Source organism: Sapajus apella, unplaced genomic scaffold (genome assembly GCF_009761245.1).
Source record: "Sapajus apella isolate SASKATOON/1434 unplaced genomic scaffold, GSC_monkey_1.0 scaffold18, whole genome shotgun sequence".
Taxonomy (NCBI): Eukaryota; Metazoa; Chordata; class Mammalia; order Primates; family Cebidae; genus Sapajus; species Sapajus apella.
The window spans coordinates 29,708,864-29,731,340 of NW_022436958.1; the positions used below are offsets into that span (position 1 = coordinate 29,708,864).

Genomic DNA, 22,477 nt, shown 5'->3' on the forward strand with positions numbered 1-22,477 from the left:
CCACGGCACCGACCCTAATATTTTTTAATTTTCATTTATTTTATTTTATTTTTTAGCAGAGGCAGGGATCTTGCTATGTTTCCCAGGCTGGCCTCAAACTCCTGGCCTCAAGCTATCCTCCAGTCTCCACCTCCTAAAGCACTGGGATAAAAGGCATGAGCCAACACACCCAACCTGTCTTCTTATGTGTATAAATGCTGACAAAATGTTTTCCAGAAAAGCTATAAAAATATATATCCTCTTTAGCAACATGTAAGCATATTTTTTCCACAATGTTAAGTATAGTCGTTTTACAAAATACTTCATAATTTGATTTTTAAAAAGTTTTCATCTAAAATGTGAATTTCATGAAACATTTCTTGTTCTTCTTTGGTAAATCTCTTTATAGTCTGTTGATCTTTTTTCTATTGAAATATTCATTATTTCCTTCTTTGCTAAGGGTTTTTTTGTGTGGGTGTGTGCTAAGGATATTGATGCCTTTTCACAAAAATTTATTTTTTTTCTTTTGCCAGTTTGTCATCTTTTAATGTTTGTCTTTACTGAAATTGGTTTTCAAAAATGAATAGAAATATGTAATTACTCTTTAAGGGAACTATGATGTTACTTTATCATTAAAAATATTTACTTTTTGTGCATATTTATTTTTTTCCTAGTGAGAGGGCAGAGTTTTATTTTCATGACATATTTCTGGGAAACAGAGGCCTAGAAATGAGATTTTTCACACAGTCCCTGGAGTCTTGTCTGAGGCAGGCTGAGGTTGCTTCTTTATCACAAATTGAGCTACTCACCTCAACCTCTGCCACTTCTCTTTTCTCAGTGTTTGGGTCATCCACCTCCTCAGAGCTGCTGTACCATATTTTTTGTATTTAGAATTTTGTATAATGAAGTTTTTTTAATGACTCTATTCTAAATAAACCTTATATTAATCCTCTACTTTTTTACACACATTATGGTTTGAAAAAAAATCATTCATTCAAGTTGATTCCAGACATATTTTAGAGGACCTATTATTTATCATCCTAAGCATCAGAGCAGTTAATAACTCCAAGAACAGAAAATTTTTAAGTTGAAAAGTTAGTTCCAAACTTCAGGTTTATGACTCCCATTTTTTTTCCTAAGTAGCATTCTTATATTTATTTTTGAAGAATAAATTTAGCTACAAAACTCGAAAGTATGTATAATGAAAAGTAATTCTCTTACTCTCCCATGTTTCCCATCCAAATTCCTACCCTGTGGACAACCACAATATCAATCCCTTGTGTATCCATCCATGTGGTTTTATCAGCGTGTATATATCTACTCTTTTTTTCATGCAAATAATACCTTATATAAATATTGTTTCATACCTTGGCTTTGTCACTTAAAAATCAGAGTTGGAAATCTTTCTGTATTAGTATGTATAAAGCCACTTCTTTTTATAACAGCTTCATAAATTCCTATTGTATAGCTGTACCCAAATTATTTAGTCATTCTCACACTGTAGAACATTTAGGCTGTTTCCCAAAGCTACAGTAATTTATCTTCTGATGAATAGTGTTGTGTGTTTTTTAAATGTACTCTTTTGTGCATTCATTTCTGTTTTTGTAATTTTTATTTTAAGTTCAGGGGTATATGTGCGGGTTTATTACATAGGTAAACTTGTGTCATGGGGTTTTGTTATAAGGATTATTTCATCACCAAGGTATTAAGCTGAGTTCCCATTAGTTATTTTTCCTGATCCTCTCCCTCCTCCCACCCTCCACCCTCCAATGGGCCCCCGTGTATCTTGTCCCTATCTATGTGCTTATGTGTTCTCACCTGAGGACATTCTCATGAATAGTTTCACAGTACAGTATTTTGTGAGACAAGTACCTCAGAGTGAAATTGCTGAGTCATAATCATATATGTGTTTTTAATTTGCCATAATAAAATATTGCCAAATTCTCTTTTATTACCCAGTGTTATGTCTACATGGCCACAGCTGAATTTCTACCCTGCCCTAACTCTGCTTATCTTTGAGAAACAGGTAAAATGTTCCATTTGTAACCAGACCAGCTGAGATTGGTTAGAACCAAGATAGGTGACTAAAGGACTTCGAGAAGATCTCAGGCATTATTATAATCTCATTCTCATGCTACATGACTCTCCCATAAGTGCCATGACAGTTGATAATCACCATGACAATGACCAGAAGAGGCCATAAAAGGACAAAAAGGAAGGTGGCACTCTGGTTCCAAGAAGTTCATCACCTATTTCTGGAAAGGACATAAACATTCACTTTTAATGTCCAACTTCTTACTTGGAGAAACTTTATATTTTAATTCCCTCATTCCTCACTAGTCAAGAAGTTGACCTGTGAGCAACACTTGTACTTCTCCATGCTTTGGCCAGCGAATAAATCTTACATTGCTTTATGCTCATTTTTTCTGTTTCTTGTATTGACTCTGTAATAACAAACAGGGAAAGATGACACCTTTTGAAGCTACCAAGGAGGTTATTGGTAACACCTTCATAAAGGTCTACCAATCCATGCTCTCCCCCAAACAATCAATGTGTCAGGGATTGTTTGCACATACCTTCAACAGAGTGTTTCATATACATGTGTGTGTGTGTGTGTGTATATATATATATATATATATATATATATATATATATATTCATCTTTGTGATCTTAATAAGTAGGGAATAAAAACTCTTAATTCCGATCATTTTAGTTTGCATTTTCTTTTGTGAGTGAGGTTGGGGATCTTTTCATATCCTTAGATGCCATTTGTGCTCCGTTTTCTGTGCCCTGTCTGTTTGTAGTCTTGTCCACTTTTGTGATAGACTATCAGTGTTTCGTTAATTTAGGAACTTTTAACAAAATAATAAAATCAGCTTTTTTTCCTATGGTGTATAATACAAATATTTTTATAAGTTTGCTGTTTTTGTTTATTTTGGTTTATGGTAGTTTTTACTTTAAAAACATCTACATTTTAATTAAATTGAATTCACTAATCCCTTCTCCAGTGGCTAATATGTTTTATATTACCTTAGAAAAGAATTTCTACTTCAAGATTTTGAAAGAATTCTTGGATCCTTTTTAGTTCGTAAGTGTGATGACTAGGTTTTCACATGCATGTGTGAGATATTACTCCCTCAAACCTTGTAATGACATTGATATACTATCCATCTCACATGAAAAGAAAAAAGAAAACCCTCACGTTTTCTTCCAGCAGATTTGTGGGTTATATGTTATTTTAAATATTTGATTCGACTAAAATGTATCTTGAATTAGATGGCAAAGTAGTAATCTGAATTTATTTTTATCCACATGACTCCTCAGGTGTCCCAGTGATATCTATCAAATAATATTTCTGCCAACCTATTTAAAATGCTACCTTTATAATTCTCAAATATAATTATGTCTACTTCTAGATATCATACTTTCTTCCAATGAACTCTCTGTTTAGGTCATCATACTATTTTAATTACTCTATTTGCATAAAATAGCACCATATATTAGGGTTGGTGCTAATAGATATTGTGCTTTTATGTGTATACATTTTCCTAACTAATTAGAATCAGATTATCTAATTCTAAATGTAAGCAAGTTTATTTTTATTTTCATTGGGATTGCAATATATTTATAAATTAACTTAAAAGGAACTGCCAACTGCAAGTACTCTTACTGCTTTTATAATACCTCTTCTTTAGATTATAAAAACAAAGTATGCCAAGTATAATATCATAAGAAAAGCAGGCTGGCTACTCATTTTAAAGCCTCTAATGTTAAATGTATCAATATGTAAGAAATCAAATACTTTTCATTAAATACTTGCCTGATTGTTGAAATCATACCATTGCATCCTTCATAAGTAACATTATGTTAATCATGTAAATAAATTCTGAAAAGTTATTATTTATTAGAAATGCTTAATTTGGTAGATGGCAAACCAGTTTAATAACTTCAACAAGAGTAGTTCAATATTTCATGTCCTAAAATCATTCAATTTTATGGCACTTTATGATATTTGAACAACTGGTATGCAAAACAAATTAAGCTGTATATGCGATCATTTCATATTTAGGCAACTGATAGGCACTTATATCTAGATTCTATGATTATTAAAATATTGTGATGTGGGTATTTCATAATACCCTGTAATAATGATTTATATTCTACATTAAGCTAGAAGTTATTCTTATGTATAGCCTTTTAAAATATAGTATTCCTCAAGTTTATAAGAAATTAAAGTTTATAATCTTAAGAAGTGTATTACTTTGGGAAAAATGAAGATTACTGTCAATATTTACTCACATATCTGAACGTTTTAATAAAAAATTCATGAAGTCTCAACTATACAGCATGTATGAAGGAAGACAGAAAATACTTCTTAGTTCACATTAAATCCCATCTCTCTGTTAAGCCTTTATTGAGAGCAAAAATTATCACAGACTTAGATGACCTTTGGGGTCACTAACATATGGCTGCAGAAGAGGTTCTACACTTTTATTTAAATCATTAGAAAGAAAATGTTTTTCCAATATTATTATACATGTATCCACTTCCCTCAAAACATCAACATGATTTAGAAGAAAGTGCATAATAATGACTTTGGCGCCAGGCAGACTTCGGTTTGAATTTCCTGTTTATTCCATATAATTAGCTCTGCAGCATTATGCAAATTCTCCATAAATGAAAGGGAGAAATAGCTCTGTCTTACAAGGTTATCACGTAGAATAGAAATAGTTTCAGCAAAATGCCTACCACAGTGCCTAGGCTAAATAAATAACAGCAAGATTATTATCCTTCTTCCCTATAAAGACAGCAGTTTTTAAATAATAAGCTATGAGTTGGCCAAAATATTCGAAATCTTACCAAAATCTTATGTGGAGCATATTTGTTACCTAAGTTTTATCTTGTTTGTCAAACATGTTTATAGCTTTAATTTAAAATGTAGAACTGCAGTAAAATAATAAGACAGCATAACACAGTTGTTAAATTTGTAGCTCCAGGGTGAGAGAGATGTGGGTTCAAATCCCATCTCTACTGCTTACTAGCTTATGTGATTGGGGAATTTAATTAACCTCTCTAAAGCTCAGTTCTTTTTTTTTTTGAGACGGAGTTTCACTCATGTTACCCAGGCTGGAGTGCAATGGCGCGATCTCGGCTCACCGCAACCTCCGCCTCCTGGGTTCAGGCAATTCTCCTGCCTCAGCCTCCTGAGTAGCTGGGATTACAGGCACCCACCACCATGCCCAGCTAATTTTTTGTATTTTTAGTAGAGACGGGGTTTCACCATGTTGACCAGGATGGTCTCGATCTCTTGACCTCGTGATCCACCCGCCTTGGCCTCCCAAAGTACTGGGATTACAGGCTTGAGCCACCGTGCCCGGCCAAGCTCAGTTCTTATATAGCAAAACAGAGCTGAAAATAATTATTCTATAAGATCATTTTAATTGAAAAAATGAGACACTACATTTTAATCACTTAGCACATTTCCTGGTACAATTTAAGTACACAATACATTATAACTGTTATTATCAGTAATTTTAGCAATTTTCTTATAAGTTGATTTTGTATAGCTAAAGCTAGTGTTCTTCAGAAAGGAGAATATATTTGCTTACTTTGTAATAGAAAAATTTTGTATTACATATATAAAAACTTTTCTTCTTAAAGAGCTTTCAACTCAGGCTATTTTAAAGACTAAAATGTTTGCTTATAGCAAAACCAAGACTACACTGCTTTCTACCAACAGATAGCAATATATGTCACACACAGGCATTTTAGTCCCTGCCAATACAAAGTTCATTAGTTCATTCAGGGCCTACAGGATATGGGCCTTGCTTTTAAGGTGACGTAAATTCTTAAATCCATCAGGTTTGAAAAATGTGAATATACCAAACGTACCAGGGATATTGAAAGATTTAATAACAAAAGCATTGGAATATCATGGGAACCAAATAAATATAATAAAATAATTGAAAGTAAGAAAATAATAAATGTGGCAAGTACATAAAAGATGAATCACTCGATAGTAATAATGACCCTCTAGGACTGAGCAGAATTATACAAAAGTTTAAAATAATGGGCCTAGGTAATAGCCAGCAAGATACAAGGAATATTATTATTATTTTTAATGAAAATGCTCCAGCATGGGTCAGAAGGTTTTTCATTAGCAGTGGAAGCTCCAGAACTTAATGCTAAAGCCAGAAAAGACTAAATGTTTATTTAAGAAGGCAAAATCCAAGCACAGTAACAGCTGCAGATAAAATATTCCTGATGGGGCAGGGATTGTTAAATGGACTCAAAGCCCTTTCATTTAATATCATAATAAGTGCTTTAAGAAGCATGCATGCCAAGGTATTCTTTGGAACATTTGTGGACATTGTCAAAACTGGTGACATCTCCTCATACAATTTTCGATGAAGACATTCTTTAAGGATCTATATTAGCAAAAGAAGGGTGTAATCTGGTTTTAGGCATCAAAAGGAACAGTTTATTTAGTGGAAATTCATCTGGAGATGGTAAAGTACTGTGGTATAAACAACATGAGTTTACAAACCTTTTGCAAACTAACAGGTTCATAGATAAAACTTCCAGCATTTCTTATTACTCTGCTCTCTCTTGGAACTAAAGGCTATGATTATGGCAAGATATCTAGTAGCCCTGACCATAATCTGGGAATATGATGAATCTCCTGTGATAGCCTTTAAAATGCATTCTCTTTCTGTTGTTGTTGTTTAAAATATACTCAAAGATAAAGGGTATGGCTATTTTTTAAGGGCGAATTAAATGTATGGTGGGATTTATTACTTTCTGCCATCTTGAAGCAAAATTTTCAGAACCTCACAGATATAAACTGGTTTGGAGTCATGGATAATATTCAAAATTTGATAGTGATCACAGAGTAACAAGTGAATAGGAAGAAAATAATTTCCATCCTTCCTCAAATTTATATCCCAGAAGGAAGTGTTTGGCTAAACACTTGCTTTATCTCAAAATCCAAGTTCCCTGGTCAAATCCAAGTCCCCTGATCAAATTTACATTCCGAAAGGAATTAAAATTATTCAATTATTATTTTAAAATTATTAAATTTATTAGAAATATAAATTTGACCAGGAGACTTGGATTATGAGATAAAGCAAGTGTTTAGGCAAAAATGACTCACAACAATGTAATGACAACGGTGTTGGACTTTTATTTACAGACTTCTTTTTGCTATTCTAATTAATGAATTGACCTGTTTATTTTTTTTAAATGTCCATATGTCTTATTTTCATGAAAATGCAAAATATGCTTAGTGACCTTGAGTTTCCATAAATAGTCACCATTTTTCATTTGCTTGTAACTCCCCAATGGAAAAAGGTATTGCCTAGGGGACTTAACCTCTACAAGGACTGTATAATGGAAGAAGAAATAGCTAATATAAACTCCAACCTTAAAACTTCAGCTTTCAGCCGGGCATGGTTACTCACGCCTGTAATCTCAGCACTTTGGGAGGTTGAGGTGGGCGGGTCACGAGGTCAAGAGATCGAGATCATCCTGGCCAACATGGTGAAACCCTTCTTCACAGAACTGGAAAAAACCACCTTAAACTTCATATGGAACCAAAAGAGAGCCTGCATAGCCAAGTCAATTCTAAGCAAAAGAACAAAGTGGGAGGCATCACATTACCGGACTTCAAACAATACTACAAGGCTACAGTAATCAAAACAGCATGGTACTGGTACCAAAACAGAGATATAGGCCAATGGAACAGAACAGAGGTCTTGGAGGCAATGCAACATATCTACAACCATCTGATCTTTGACAAACCAGACAAAAACAAGCAATGGGGAAAGGATTCCCTGTTCAATAAATGGTGTTGGGAAAACTGGCTAGCCATGTGCAGAAAGCAGAAACTGGACCACTCCCTGACACCTTACACTAAAATTAACTCCAGATGGATTAAAGACTTAAACATAAGACCTAACACCATAAAAACCCTAGAAGAAAATCTAGGCAAAACTATTCAGGACATAGGTGTAGGCAAGGACTTCATGACCAAAACACCAAAAGCATTGACAACAAAAGCCAAAATAGACAAATGGGATCTTATCAAACTCCACAGCTTCTGCACAGCAAAAGAAACAGTCATTAGAGTGAATCGGCAACCAACAGAATGGGAAAAAATTTTTGCAGTTTACCCATCTGACAAAGGGCTGATATCCAGAATTTACAAAGAACTAAAACAGGTTTACAAGAAAAAAACTAACAAGCCCATTCAAAAGTGGGCAAAGGATATGAACAGATACTTTACAAAAAAGACATACACGAGGCCAACAAACATATGAAAAAATGCTCATCATCACTGGTCATCAGAGAAATGCAAATCAAAACTACATTGAGATACCATCTCACGCCAGTTAGAATGGCGATCATTAAAAAATCTAGAGACAACATGTTGGAGAGGATGTGGAGAAATAGGAACACTTTTACACTGTTGGTGGGAGTGTAAATTAGTTCAACCATTGTGGAAGACAGTGTGGCGATTCCTCAAGGACCTAGAAATAGAAATTCCATTTGACCCAGCAATCCCATTACTGGGTATATATCCAAAGGATTATAAATCGTTCTACTATAAGGACACGTGCATACGAATGTTCATTGCAGCACTGTTTACAATAGCAAAGACCTGGAACCAACCCAAATGCCCATCGACGATAGCCTGGACAGGGAAAATGTGGCACATATATACCATGGAATATTATGCAGCCATCAAAAACGATGAGTTTGTGTCCTTTGTAGGGACATGGATGAACCTGGAAACCATCATTCTCAGCAAACTGACAGAAGAGCAGAAGATCAAACGCCGCATGTTCTCACTCATAGGCAGGTGTTGAACAATGAGAACACATGGACACAGGGAGGGGAGCACTACACACTGGGGTCAGTTGGGGAGAAATAGGGGAGGGACGGTGGGGGGTGGGGAGCTGGGGAGAGATAGCAAGGAGAGAGATGCCAGATGTAGGTGATGGGGAGGAAGGCAGCAAATCACACTGCCACTTGTGTACCTATGCAACAATCTTGCATGTTCTTCACATGTACCCCAAAACCTAAAATGCAATAAAATAAATATATGGGCAAAAAATAAAATAAAATAAAATAAAAAATTCCCAGAAAAAAAAAATTAGCCGGGCGTGGTGGCATGTGCCTGTAGTCCCAGCTACTCGGGAGGCTGAGGCGGAAGAATCACTTGAACCCAGGTGGCAGAGGTTGCAGTGAGCTGAGATTGCGGCACTGCACTCCAGCCTGGTGACAGAGCAAGTCTCCGTCTAAAAACAAAACAAAACAAAACAAAAACTTCAGCTTTCAGTAACAAACTCTTCTGAAAACACTTTGAGTAAAAAATAAGTGATTTTACTAACAAAGGAAAGAAGAGAGGAGATTTGTGAACTTGCTTAATTAAGAGAAATCTGAGACTCTAAACAGGAGAAATCATTGATCTGTTTGACCATTGAGAAAAGAAGATAGCTTTTGTTTTTCATTCATTTACTCAATTTGTTTACTCAAGTATTAAGCACCTACAGTACTTTGTGCAAAGCATCCTAAAAGGGTCTGTGTGAATTACAACTGTAGCAAAATAGAATCCTTGCTTGACTTAATAATATCTAGGATAGAAAATGAAGGGTCTCTAAATTTATTAACTAGCTAGGCAAGAATATTTTTCCCCATCAGGAATTCTCCTAAATTGCTACTATAATCATCCAACAAGTCAAAAATTTAAATCCTAGTATAAAAGAAAAGACAGAACAAAACAAAATTAAATGGGAGTTCTTATAAAGGAAGGCACATGTTCATGGTAAGGTACATTTAGACTAAAAACCAGATCTCTGAAGGCAACAGGTAGGGGAAAGCTGGAACCTCTCTTAGAATCTATAAAGTATATAGGATATTTTTTAAAAAATCACCAATGAATCACAGACCTAAACATCAGAGTTAGAACTGTAAAATTCTAAGAAGATTCATGGGGGAAAATCTTCAAGACATTAGATCTCACACATGGACGTGGAACCAAAAGCACAGGCAACAAAAGGAAAATATAGGTGAATTGGATTTCATCAAAATTAAAACTTTTGTACATCAAAGAACACTACCAGAAAGTGAAAAGGCAATCCATATAATGGGAGAAAATAATTGCAAATCATATATCTGGTAAGGGATTAACATTGGCAATATATTAAAAATTCCTACACCTCAACAAAAAATAAACAAGTAGATTAAAAATGAACAAATAATTAGAAAGGACATTTCTCCAAAGAAAGGTCAATCAGTACATGGGAAGATACTCAACATCACTAATCATTTGGGAAATGCAAATCAAAACCACAATAACATATCACTTCATACTTGGTAGGATGGCTATTGTTAAAAAAAAAAAAAGGAAAAGAAGCATTAACGAGGATATGGAGAAATTATAACCTGTGTGCATTGCTGGTAGGAATATAAAATCGTGCAGCTGCTGTGGAAAACCCTATGGTGGTTCCTCAAACAGAATCACCACATGGTCCAGCAATTCTACTTTAGGGCATGTATCCTAAACAGTTGGAAGAAGGGACTCCGATAGTTATCCGTACACCAGTGTTCATAGCAGCATTATTCATAGTAGCCAAAAAGTGAAAACAACCCAAATGCCTATCAACAGATGAACAGATAAACCAAATGTGGTACGTAGGCCCAATGTAATACTATACAGCCTTAAAAAAAGAAATAAAATTCTGATGTATGCTACGACCTGGATTAAGCTTGAAAACATTATGTTAAGTAAAATAAGCCAGATACAAATAGACAAGTGCTGTAGGGATCCACTTATATCAGGAACCTAGAATAGTCAAATTTATAGAAAAAGTAGAATAGTGATTACTGGGAGATAGAGGAAGAGAGGAATGGGGAGTCACTGTTTAATAGTTACCCAGTTTTCGTTTGGAATGATGAGAATGTTCTGAAGAAGGATAGTGATAATCATGTACAACATGAATGTAACTAATGCCTCCAAATTGTACATTCGAAATGGTTAAAATGGTAAATTTTGTTATGTATATTTTACTTTTTTTTTCTTTTTTTAAGATGGGGTTTCACCATGATGGCCAGGCTGGTCTTGAACTCCTGACCTCAGGTGATCCACACACCTCAGCCTCCCAAAGTGCTAGGATTACAGGCCTGAGCCACCGTTGTTATGTATATTTCAAAATTCACCAGCATTTTCTTGAGATCCGTAAGGTAGAAAGAGTCAGTAGGAGACAAAAATCACAGTAGTTAGCAGTGAGTCAACCCTGATACGATGCGGTGTCTCTTTGGTATCTATTTTGCTAGGCAATAGTCATTTATATCTACGCAATACCATTTCATGAGAAATAGTCGTGTAATAAACATAAATATTAATCAAAATATACAAAATATTACTGTCCTCCTGCCATTGTTTTAGTTTCCAAAATTTAAACATGTAAAGTTACTCTCAATTGTAATCTTGTCATATTGGCCCTTTTCCTTGCCCCAAATAGTAATAAGGGGTTCCAAGAATCCAATCCATTTCAGACAGGAGGAAAATCTAGAACATTTGTATACAAGTACACTTACATATACATTTACATATAAATCACCAAAAAATGACAAAAACACATTTTTTTTGTACAGAAATTAGAGGCTTCTCAAACATTTATTCTGATTATATGTTACTCGTGCCCAGAAAGGGATTCAGTTAAAAAAGGGCGCACTCAGTTGGGCACAGTTTCTCATGCCTGTAATCCCAGCACTTTGGGAAGCCGAGGCAGGCGGATCATGAGGTCAGGAGATTGAGACCAGCCTGGCCCACATGGTGAAACTCCGTCTCTACCAAAATACAAAACAATTAGCTAGGCATGGTGGTGTGCACCTATAATGCCAGCTATTCGGGAGGCTGAGGCAGGGGAATTGCTTGAACCCAGGAGGCAGCGATTGCAGTGAGCAGAGGTCATGCCACTGCACTCCAACCTGGCAACAGACTGAGACTCTGTCTCAAAAAAAAAAAAAAAAAAAAAGGTACACTCATCCCTTTCCAAAGTTGGACCCATGCTGGTCATTTTACCATTGGTTTATAATGCAGCCCTCAATGAAGGTTAGTAATCTCTACAAAATCAAGAAAAGGTCCTCATCTTCTGCTTTCAACCTTGCTCTCTGTATTTCAGCCATGCTGGCTTTCTTGCTTCTCCTTAAATACATCAAATATGCCTTAGGGCTTTTGCAGTTGCTGTTTTTCTGTGTATGACTAGAATGATTCTTCGGTTTTTAGCTAGCTCCCTTACTTTCTCATTTGCTTCATGCCTTTACTCAAATATTCCTCTATAAAAGTTTTCTGTCTACTTTAAACAATACTTCCTTTTCTCAAGTCTCTGTCCTGTTTTACTGTTTTTCACAGTATATCTTATGGTAGAATGATGGATAGTGGCGAATATTTATCTATTCATTATTTCTTAAAATTGTTATCAAATCTCCATGTGTTGTTCATTGCTATATCTGGTGTCTACAATAGTGCCAACTTTAATACTTTCTGAAGAAGGAAGGGAGGGAAAAAAGAAAGAGGGAAGGAAAGAAGGAATTGCTTTTAAATTCCAGGAAGAGTATGAATGCTGAGAAGAGTGAGACGGAGTTCTTAGAGCTGGCCTGGAGGGACTCAGCAGCCATTTACCACTGCCTTTGGGATCTCTGCCAGGTCCTCCCTCCCTACAAACCTCAATGGCACCAATATCAACTTGGATGCCAACTTCCTGACCTACACACATTGGAAGCCAACTAGACCAGACCTAATGATTAATCACTATCCTAAGATAAATCAGTTGGAAATTTCAGCTTTAACTTTGTTTTGTCTGCCAGTTTACTTCTTAAGCATACCTGTCACTTCCAAAATTTTCTTATGTCCCTTTACTTATTTCACTTAGCATGTCTCTTCAAGGTCCATGCATGCTGTCACAAATAGTAATGTTTCCTTTTTAAGGCTGGATAATATTCTATTTTATATACAGACCACATTTCTTTACCCTTTCATCTGTTGATGGTCATTGGGTTGTTTTCATATTTTGGTTATTGTGAATAATCCTGCAATGAACACAGAAGTGCATATATCTCTTTGATATCCTGATTTCAATTGCTGGATCATATGGTAGTTCTATTTTTAATTTTTTTTGAGGAGCTTCCATAATATTTTCGACAGCAGTTATACTAGTATGCATTCCCATCAACAGTGAACAAGGGTTTCATTTTCTTCACATTCTCGACAACACTTTTCATTTTTAATAATGCCATTTTAGTGGGTGTGAGATGATTAACTCATGCAGTGTCAATAAAATCTTAACCAGTAAGTCTAGATGACAAGCTACCAATCCACAAATCACTAAAATAGATGGAGATATATCACAGAACTCAAGGGCCCAATTTCCCATGATTTTTACATCCCAGTCAAAGTACAGTATCTAAGTGGAAAATTGATATTTTTTAAAAATCATTTGCATGCAAAATGTTTTTATAAATATAACGTAAAATAAATTAGTTTCCAAAAATGTTTTAAAACACTTAAAACTTCTTGAATTATTGATGCTGGACAATTTAACTGACATAGATAATTGAGTCTTTGTGACAGTGAGTACTGTGATTTAGGTTTCATTTGTGTGCATCAATTTGTGATGCTCTAAATATTTGTACTCCTCCAATATAGAATATCTAAATTCTTATTTTTCAGGATATATGAACACTGTCATCTCATCTTGTGCAAGATCACTTTGCTTTACATACTTCTCCATCCACTAGCCCCAGGATCTCATATGCATAGCTTCAATCCCTGTTTCTTTTCCATTTTGGAATGAACTTCACCCAAGACATTTCTTTTTTTTTACTTTATAGGTTGAGTCACACCCTGTTGTCCAGGCTGGAGTGCAATGGCTCAATCTTGGCTCACTGCAGCCTTCACCTCCCAGGCTCAGGCACTTCTCCTGCCCCAGCCTCCTGAGCAGCTGGGATTACAGATGCCAGCCACCATGCCCAGCTAATTTTTGCATTTTTTTTTCCTAGTAGAGATGGAGTTTCACTATGCTGGCCATTGTGAGTCTGAGGCAAGTGGATCACTTGAGGTCAGGTCTTGAAGTCCTGACCTCAAATGATCCGCCTGCCTCAGCTCACAATGTGCTGGATTACAGGCATGAGCCACTGTGCCTGGCCCACATTAGACATTTCATACACATATCCCTTTTAATTATACCATCTTCTTTTTTCAACTCCTTCCTTCCTTGGAAAAGTCCTTTTATCCATTTTAATTTTTTAAATGGTAAAACAAAATATGGGAATCATAGCAAAGTCAGTAATCAGTATCACTAATGTTTGTTAGAGTAGTGCAATGATACCCCTAGACCAGGAAAGTGAAGTCATTCAACCTATAAAACAACTTCAAAAACACTTAAAATGCATAGGTACTCTTTCTATAATGTCTTCAAACTTCCATCAAAATCTCAATTTTGACTTAATACAATGTACCTCTCATGAATTGGTATACTCAATATGAAAACTGAAACAATCTTCCATCTTTCTTTTTTTTTTTTTTTGTTCTCTATTACTGTAATTACATGATTTGGTATGTTTGATTGCAAATATAATTTTATTTTAGCTCCATTAAGGATTGAAAATATTTTATGGAATACTGGGTAACATAACCATCAGGCGTATCTGTGTGGAGTATGTGCAAACATATACTTAGAATATATAAGATTTATTTCCTATAAAAGAAATGTGCATGTTACTCAAGTATAGTAACCACTGTGAGTCTTTGGAAAGGTTAGGTAATTTCTGTGCCTTAGTGTTCTTACCTCAAATTGGTGGTCATGAGGATTTAAATGGAGCATATGAAAATCCCTTAACAAACTGTTCAGTTAGTATTAAGGAGACTTCCGTATATAAGACTGTTACATTAATGTTATCAGTAATGTTAGCAGGATGTAAACTTTTCCATCTGCATTTTTCCTTGTAACAGGATAATTGCTGGCCTGGTGCAGTGGCTCACACCTGTAATCATGGCACTTTGGGAGATCGAGGAGGGCAGATCACCTGAGGTCAGGAGTTTGAGACCAGTCTGGCCAAAATGGTGAAATTCTATCTCTACTAAAACTACAAATTTGTCGGGAGTGGTGGCGCATGCCCGTAATCCCAGCTACTTGGGAGGCTGAAGCAGAAGAATTGCTAGAACTCAGGAGGTGGAGGTTGCAATGAGCTGAGATCACACCACTGCACTCCAGCTTGGGTAACAGAGTGAAACCACCACACCTTTACCTATGTAACAAACCTGCACATATGTACATCCTCCACATGTACCCTAAAACTTAGTTAAAAAAAAAAAGAGGCCAGATACCAGTGGCTCATGCCTGTAATCCTAACAATTTGGGAGGGTGAGGTGGGCCGATCACCTGAGGTCAGACGTTCAAAACCAGCCTGGCCAACATGGTGAAACCCCATCTCCACTAAAAATACAAAATTAACAGGGTGTGGTGGCGCATGCCTGTGATCCCAGCTACTCAGGAAGCTGAGGCAGGATAATCCCTTGAACCCAGGAAGCGGGGGTTGCAGTGAGCCAAGATGGTGCCATTGCACTCCAGCCTGGGCAAGAAGAGCAAAACACCATCTCAGGAAAAAAAAAAAAAAAGAAAGAAAGAAAAGCATTATCCCAAGTTATCAAACGTTTACATACCATTATTAACACCTACTTATGTCTACTTATGTGTAAGACACTAAAGTGGCTATTTTGGAAAAAACAAATTAGGATGTGTGTGTGTGTGTGTGTGTGTGTGTGTGTGTGTGTGTGTGTGATATATGCAATAGCCCTTAGAAGTAGATACTACTAATTTACAGGGAAGCAATATTTAAGAAATTAATATTTTACTAAAACCACATATTGAGCAACGAAAATATTTGGGAAAAAACCTCTCTTTAACCATACTAATTTGAACTCAAATTGATTTATCTGTGTGTTTAACACTTTATAAAATATGTTACAGTCTGAAACATAGTAGAGATGTAATATAAACTTTGAAAGGCACTTCTCTGCCTAGCTGTTCTACAAGTGTTCCCTCTTAAAAATCTGTCAGCTGATCTCATGGGATTAGAACCTTATTCCCAGTTGATCCATGAGTAAGCCACTTCCATTTTTCCTACCTGAATTGCCATGAGCCAAGTTTGGACGGGGGGTAACCAGAATATATATTTTGTTAAGAAGGAAACAAATTCATCACTTCAACTTTATAATATTTTTTCCATGAAAGGATCATTTATAAAGATTGGTTCCCTATTATTTACCTAGAAGGAATTACTCGGATAAAGTAAAGGCATCACTTAGCAATAAAGCATTCAATTCATCCTATATAAATGTTACTCTACGCCCTAAAATATACACTGTCTATTGGACTTGAAAGAATAGTAATTTAGTAGAGTTTAAATCAATACATGAAATATAATTTTTTTAATTTTTTTGTAGAAACAGGGTTTCCTTATATCATCCAGGCTGATCTAGAACTCCTGGCTCAAGCAATCCTCCAGCCTCAGCCTCCCAAAATGTTGGGACCACATGTGTGACCAACTGTGCCTGGCATGATATTTTATTATCATGTAACTTTTTTCTAATTTTTCCTGTTTTACTCATTTTCATGGATTTGAATATCTACGTTTACTTATTTTTTCAAATTCTAAAGTGTAGATTCTCAAGAAGGTGACATATTTTAAAAATAATTACATTGGATTCAAAAACATATAGCATAGGAGCAACTAGTAAAAGTTGACAGATACCACATTCAGTGAAATTACCCCTAGATAAAAAAAAAAAAAATCAGATAATACAGGGAGTCTAGGTATGCAGATAGCACATACAATTTTTATTAAAAATCTCCATGGAAACCTTTTTAATACTTATATTTTAATGCATATATCTAATCTTATTTATCTTTCTTTAGAGGCCTAATTTTCCAATTATTTGTATTAATAGTTTGACTTGAAGGTGGAGTGAAATTTGCATTACTGGCATACATATTAAACATTTAGAAGATGAGATGTAGGAGGGAAGAAGGAAATAAAGCAGAAAAGGGGCATTCATTGCAGGGCAGGATGCTAGCTTAATGACATTGTAAATGTACTCACTCTTTCTAAATTTCCAAGTGAACAATCATAGGTGCAATTAGAGTTTTATTGTATTTTGATAAATGATTCAGAAAGCTTTGTAAAAAATCCAAGAAGACATTTTAAAGAAATGTATGATCAGTAATAGCAGTTTCTCAAACACTTGACACACAAAAAAGGAACTCATAAAATGAATACCAAGGAAATTACAATTAAAGTAATGGTAGGTTTTAACAACAATATATGGCATTTTTTGGCTTGACGTTATATCACTTTAAAAAATCTAAAGGTATTTCATTTCCTGTATTAAAGAAACAATAATAGCATATTTTTTACTTACAGTAAGGTCTTATTTAAAGAGATGTGGAAATAACTGTTTTCTCAATAGGGCTAGAAATATATAGAATAATTCACTTCTAAATATGCCAATTCAAATTTGTTTGTGGCATATTATGCTTACTGGCACGATAAGACATTCCTCTCTTCCTTCCCCACTTTATCATGGTCTGGCATTTTTCCTCACCACCAAGAAGGGTTTCATTCCTTCAAACTTTATTCCACCTTTAGCTGCCAAGAGCTGATGGCTTTCTCTTTTGCCTAAAGCATTTCCTTCCAGCAATGCTGAGAGGAAAGAGTAAGTGAAACCTTCAATGAAGAAATTTAATTTTTTAGAATGGTGAGACATCAAAATTGTTATCTCATATTCCACAAAAGTATTCTACCCACATTCTCTGGATGCTCTCATAAATCCTCATATAAAAATATTTTTATGCAATCTTATAATATCCATTTTAATACGACCTTGCCTCTCAAGTGGTAATCCAACTCTACATAGTTCTAAAGGAAGATGTCACAATACTTCTGTAAAGAATAAATTAGCTAACTTGTGTTGTGTAATATGGAGGACCATCTTCAATTAGTACACAGATGCTCTCCAATACAACGATATGCCCTCTTCAGAGCAAATTTTTAAAAATCCCTGGTAATAATTAGTGAAAGAATTTATTCCTTCAAGATGTAATGTAATAACCAAATTATTTACCAAAAAAACTATGGCTGGCCATTTGCCACATTAAAAAAATCACTAATCAGAGTTTGTCACCTAACTCATAGCTACATTTTCAACCAAATGTTAATAGTGAAATTACTTGTTTGTTTAATATTTTTAAGTACAGTCTTGAAAAATAAAGAGGGCAGGCAAATTACCATACAAAGTGTGTGTGTGTGTGTGTGTGTGTGTGTTTAGTAAAATTCTCGTATAAATATGACACAATCACTGATCAGCATGAAGTTTGCAGTTCTTATTCCCACTCTAATAACAATAATGGGTCTTCATGAATAAGCCCGAATTGCTTCTTTGAAACTTCCTTAAAAGGTGCTTCAAATGTGTAGATAATGTGCCCTTTGTACCTGGGGCAAACATCAATTTAGACCATGTGGAAACCTAATCTATGTCATTAGCCTTATCTGGCTATATTTCTATCAACTAAGCTCACATAAGTGTCTATATTTATTTAAAAAGAATATTTTAAATTCATAGTCAGTGACTATTGACTGGCCCTTAAATTCCTGGTAGATGATACAGATTTAAACCTAAAAAGATCATCATTTTAAATTTAGAGTCACTCATACTAAAATTATATTAGTTTATGCAATCTAATTTTTTCTTACAATATATTTTAGTACATTTGTGGTCACTGCATTTCTAAGAATTTACAAATTACTTACCTTTGAGTACATTATCATCCACACTGCTAAAAGATGAGAATACATCTCAGGATTTTTTTATTTTACCTTCTCAAAGTTATAGCAGAATATTGTAAAATATACTAAATGGTCAACAAATAAAAAATAAATAGAATCACAAAATGCATGTTTCCAGGGTTGATGAGCTTTATGCTGGAAGAATCCATATTCTTGTACTTTATTATTTATATAAATATCTACAACCCCCCTACTCTTTGATGCCAGGCACTATTCTAGAAGCTAAGCCAACAATGAAGTCATAGTCTATTCAGTATGCAAATCCACAAAACACCTGCACACTGTAACAAGCACTATGAAAGAAACAAATAAGTTACCAAGATCAAGGCCAACAGGGGACAACCTACTTTTGACAAGATGATCAAAAATGATCTTCCCCAAACAAAAACCTCAGCTGAGATTTAAAGTTTGAGAAGGAGTGAGCATGCATAGTTCAGGCATTGGGAACAGCATTTGGAAAAACCTTAAGGAGTGCTATTGTTTCCTGGGTTTTAGCCACTGAAACGCCACCTGGGCAGGAGCACCTTAATGAGAAGAAAATAGGTTCTGGTGAGGTTGGAGAGAAGGGACAGAACAGAGAGTAAACCACATGCTGAGGAAAGGCATTTATTGTTATTGCTAATTGGTCTCTGTGTAGCAGTGTTTATTTCTTTGTCTTTTTTTTTTAATGCAGTTGTGAGTCAATGTTTGTAAGGGGAAACAGGATGGTATTGCTTTGTATGGAGAATGAATTGCACAAGAGAAAATTACAGAAGTAGAGAGACTGCTGTGGATGTTGTGGCAGGATTCCAAGTAAATTATGATGATGACCTGAACTAATTTGGTGGCAGTATAGATACAGAAAAGAGGGTGAACAAGATGCATCTGAGATGTATGAAGACATAGAAATAAATTTGGGAGATAAGATTGATCCATCTACATACAGGCTGGATATGGCTGAAATGGGGTCATAAGGAAGAGAGCAATCAAAGGTGATTTCAATACTTGGATGGCAAAGCCATTTATTCAGATAATGAAGATGGGAGGAAAGATCTGAGACAGAGTTTTAGAAAAAAATATAAATTATTATCATTCTGACATCCAGAATATTCCACTTACATTAATAAACTTTAAGCTCCTTTACAAGATCATGACTTGTCTTAGAAAAATACCATATAAAACCTTCTATTGCTTCACACTCTTTTGCATAACTAGTAGGAATAAAAACTGGATAAAAACTAGTTTTTATTATTCATGCAAAATGAAAAATTTTACTTTTTTCCTTGCCACAGAGAAAGTGGGTTGAATATATTAAATAAAGTAAATAGGACCCTACCGATTGCTTTTCTGAATTTATTTATTTATTTAGCTGCTGAAACAGCACAGCAACAGGTAGTAAAAACATAGAAGCATTACCACAGAAGAGTTCCCATGATTACTTGCAGGCCCTAGGGCACAGGAGGCCCAGGGTTCTTTTGGCAGAGAGCCAGACCTGACTCATCTTTCTCCTGTGGAAGCATCAGGTACTCAGTGAGCCCAACCCTGCATCATAGGAATCATGGCATACCATATATCCAGTCTCTGTAAAAATACATCACTGTGTCCCACAACTGCACAGTGGTTTACTTAAGGAAACCTCCTTTTAAACATCTACAAAAAAAAAAAAAAAAAAAAAAAAAAAAAAACTTACGTTAAGCCAAACTACTATCAGTTGCCTAAACAGAGGACACATCCTCCTTTCCGTAAAATGACATATTCTGTCTAGAATTTGGTTGTTGATAAGCTTGACTAACAACCATGATAATTTGTTACATAGGGATCAGATAAGACTAGTTTTCAAATAATCGGTATATACATACATATATATTTAAATCTCACCATAAATTATAAGAAAGAAAATTCTAGTTTAAACTTTTTTAAATAGTGGGAAAAATCTGAAGAATTCTCAATAAAATGAACAGTTTAATAATTGGATTTGGTTTGCAGATTATCTAAAATAGTTAAAGCAAAAGTTATTAAAATGTATTTAAATTACAAGGAAAGAAAGAGAGAGAACATCTTTATCTTGTCTACAGGGAAGAAGAAATAAAAAAGAATATTAAATATGTTTCTGTAAATAACTGAACCTCCCAACACTGACTTCCTATTCACTGACTTGACAATCTATCACTTTCTTAAAAGCTTACTTTGATTGGCTTTTATCTTACTGACACGAACTTCTTAAAAATTCCCCTCAGTTTCTCGCCTAACCTATGAATGCTGGAACTTAAATAACAAAACAAAACAAAACACTAAAATAATGAGTGAAATGTTTAATCACAAAAACTGGCATTAACGTTTCTATTTTCTTGTTCTGATCTTTTGTCTTGAATATAAGGGACGAAAATATCCGCTTTTTTTCTTAAAAGTAAATGAGTTTCCTAAGTTGAATTCGATAAGAAGTTAAAAGGATTATCCATCTTTTCTGAATTTCACTATAAAGTGCTTATTCGTTTGAAAAAAATAAACTGCTCTGAGAAATAGGGGTAGAGCTGTTCTGTTAATTTTTTGTGTTTGTGTGTTCTTAAGGGGTGCGGGGTTGTTTTCTGTCCCCACAGGTAGTATCTGCTATGCTGGGTCTCCACGGTCAGCTTTGCAGATGGGAAATACAGCACATGCTTTTTGCTAGTAAAAAATATGAGCTGCTCCTTGAACTGAAGCCCATCTAACAACTATGTTAGCGTAAACAGAAAGAAATAAAAAACAGTAAACCGGCAGGCATGGCTACCTTTCCTTTCCAGTTTCAGAACCTGGCAGCAAACCCACAGGGTCAAAGCCAGCAAAGGATCTACCCAGCTTTCGAAATAACTACCCTCCCAGCTCCTCTTCCTCCCATTGCTGGAACCACCTGGGCAAGCTTCTCCCCTCTCTTTTTCCCAGGTGGCGTAATACTGGGTGCCAGAACCGAGATGTGAAAATAAGACACAGGTGGGTGTGGCGGTTGAGGCGAGCAACGGAGAAAGACGGGAGGTTTCTCCTCCTGCCACACAGAAGGAGCAAAAGGAAAGACACTTACTTGCGACCTAGCCAGCCGACCATTCCCACCGGGTGCACCTGCAGAATCTGGCCCCAGGGGAGGGCGCGGGCCTCTCTCTCCCCTGCGCTCTCTCCCGGCTGCTTCTTTTTCTTTGGGCTCCTGTTGCTCCGGGGACTCCAGCCGCTGGCAGCCCCTGGCACCCGGGTTAGTCCAGCCCCATTCGAGCCGGCGGAATTGGAAAGCCGACAGGCGCAGCAGGAGAGCCGGCGACCGCCTGCACTCAGACTGCGCCCCTCCTGCCAGGGCGCTCCCGGGGAGGTAGCAGCCCCGCCTCCCCGAGGGCAGCTGCGCTGCTCAGCCTCCTCCACTCCTCCCTGCGCGCGCCCAGGTCCCCACCCCTTGCTCCCTCCCTCCCTCCTTTCCTCTCCACTCCTGCGGTCGGTGCAGGGCGGGGACCCGTGTAGGGGTGCGGTGGTGGAGACGCTCCTCTGCACCATGCGCTAACAGAAGGCGGAGGAGGGGGTTGCACTACCTGCCATCAATAGGGGCACACGTGTGTGTGTGTGTGTGTGTGTGTGTGTGTGTGTGTGTGT

At 36.1% G+C, this 22,477-nt stretch overlaps 1 protein-coding gene and 1 non-coding gene across 3 annotated transcripts in view; one reads left to right on the forward strand and one right to left on the reverse strand.

Moving 5' to 3' along the window:
* The window catches only part of SCN9A (sodium voltage-gated channel alpha subunit 9), a 175,766-nt gene extending 153,540 nt beyond the window's left edge, over window positions 1–22,226 (reverse strand). For both annotated transcript variants that reach the window (XM_032286613.1, XM_032286612.1), the window contains exon 1: window positions 21,924–22,226. The gene's annotated coding sequence lies outside the window, so the exon portion shown is untranslated. The remainder of the gene's footprint in view (window positions 1–21,923) is intronic.
* LOC116557199 lies at window positions 3,055–3,157 on the forward strand. Its single transcript, XR_004271409.1, has one exon. It is a non-coding gene; the product is annotated as a small nucleolar RNA U13 (small nucleolar RNA).
* Window positions 22,227–22,477: the final 251 nt, after the last annotated feature.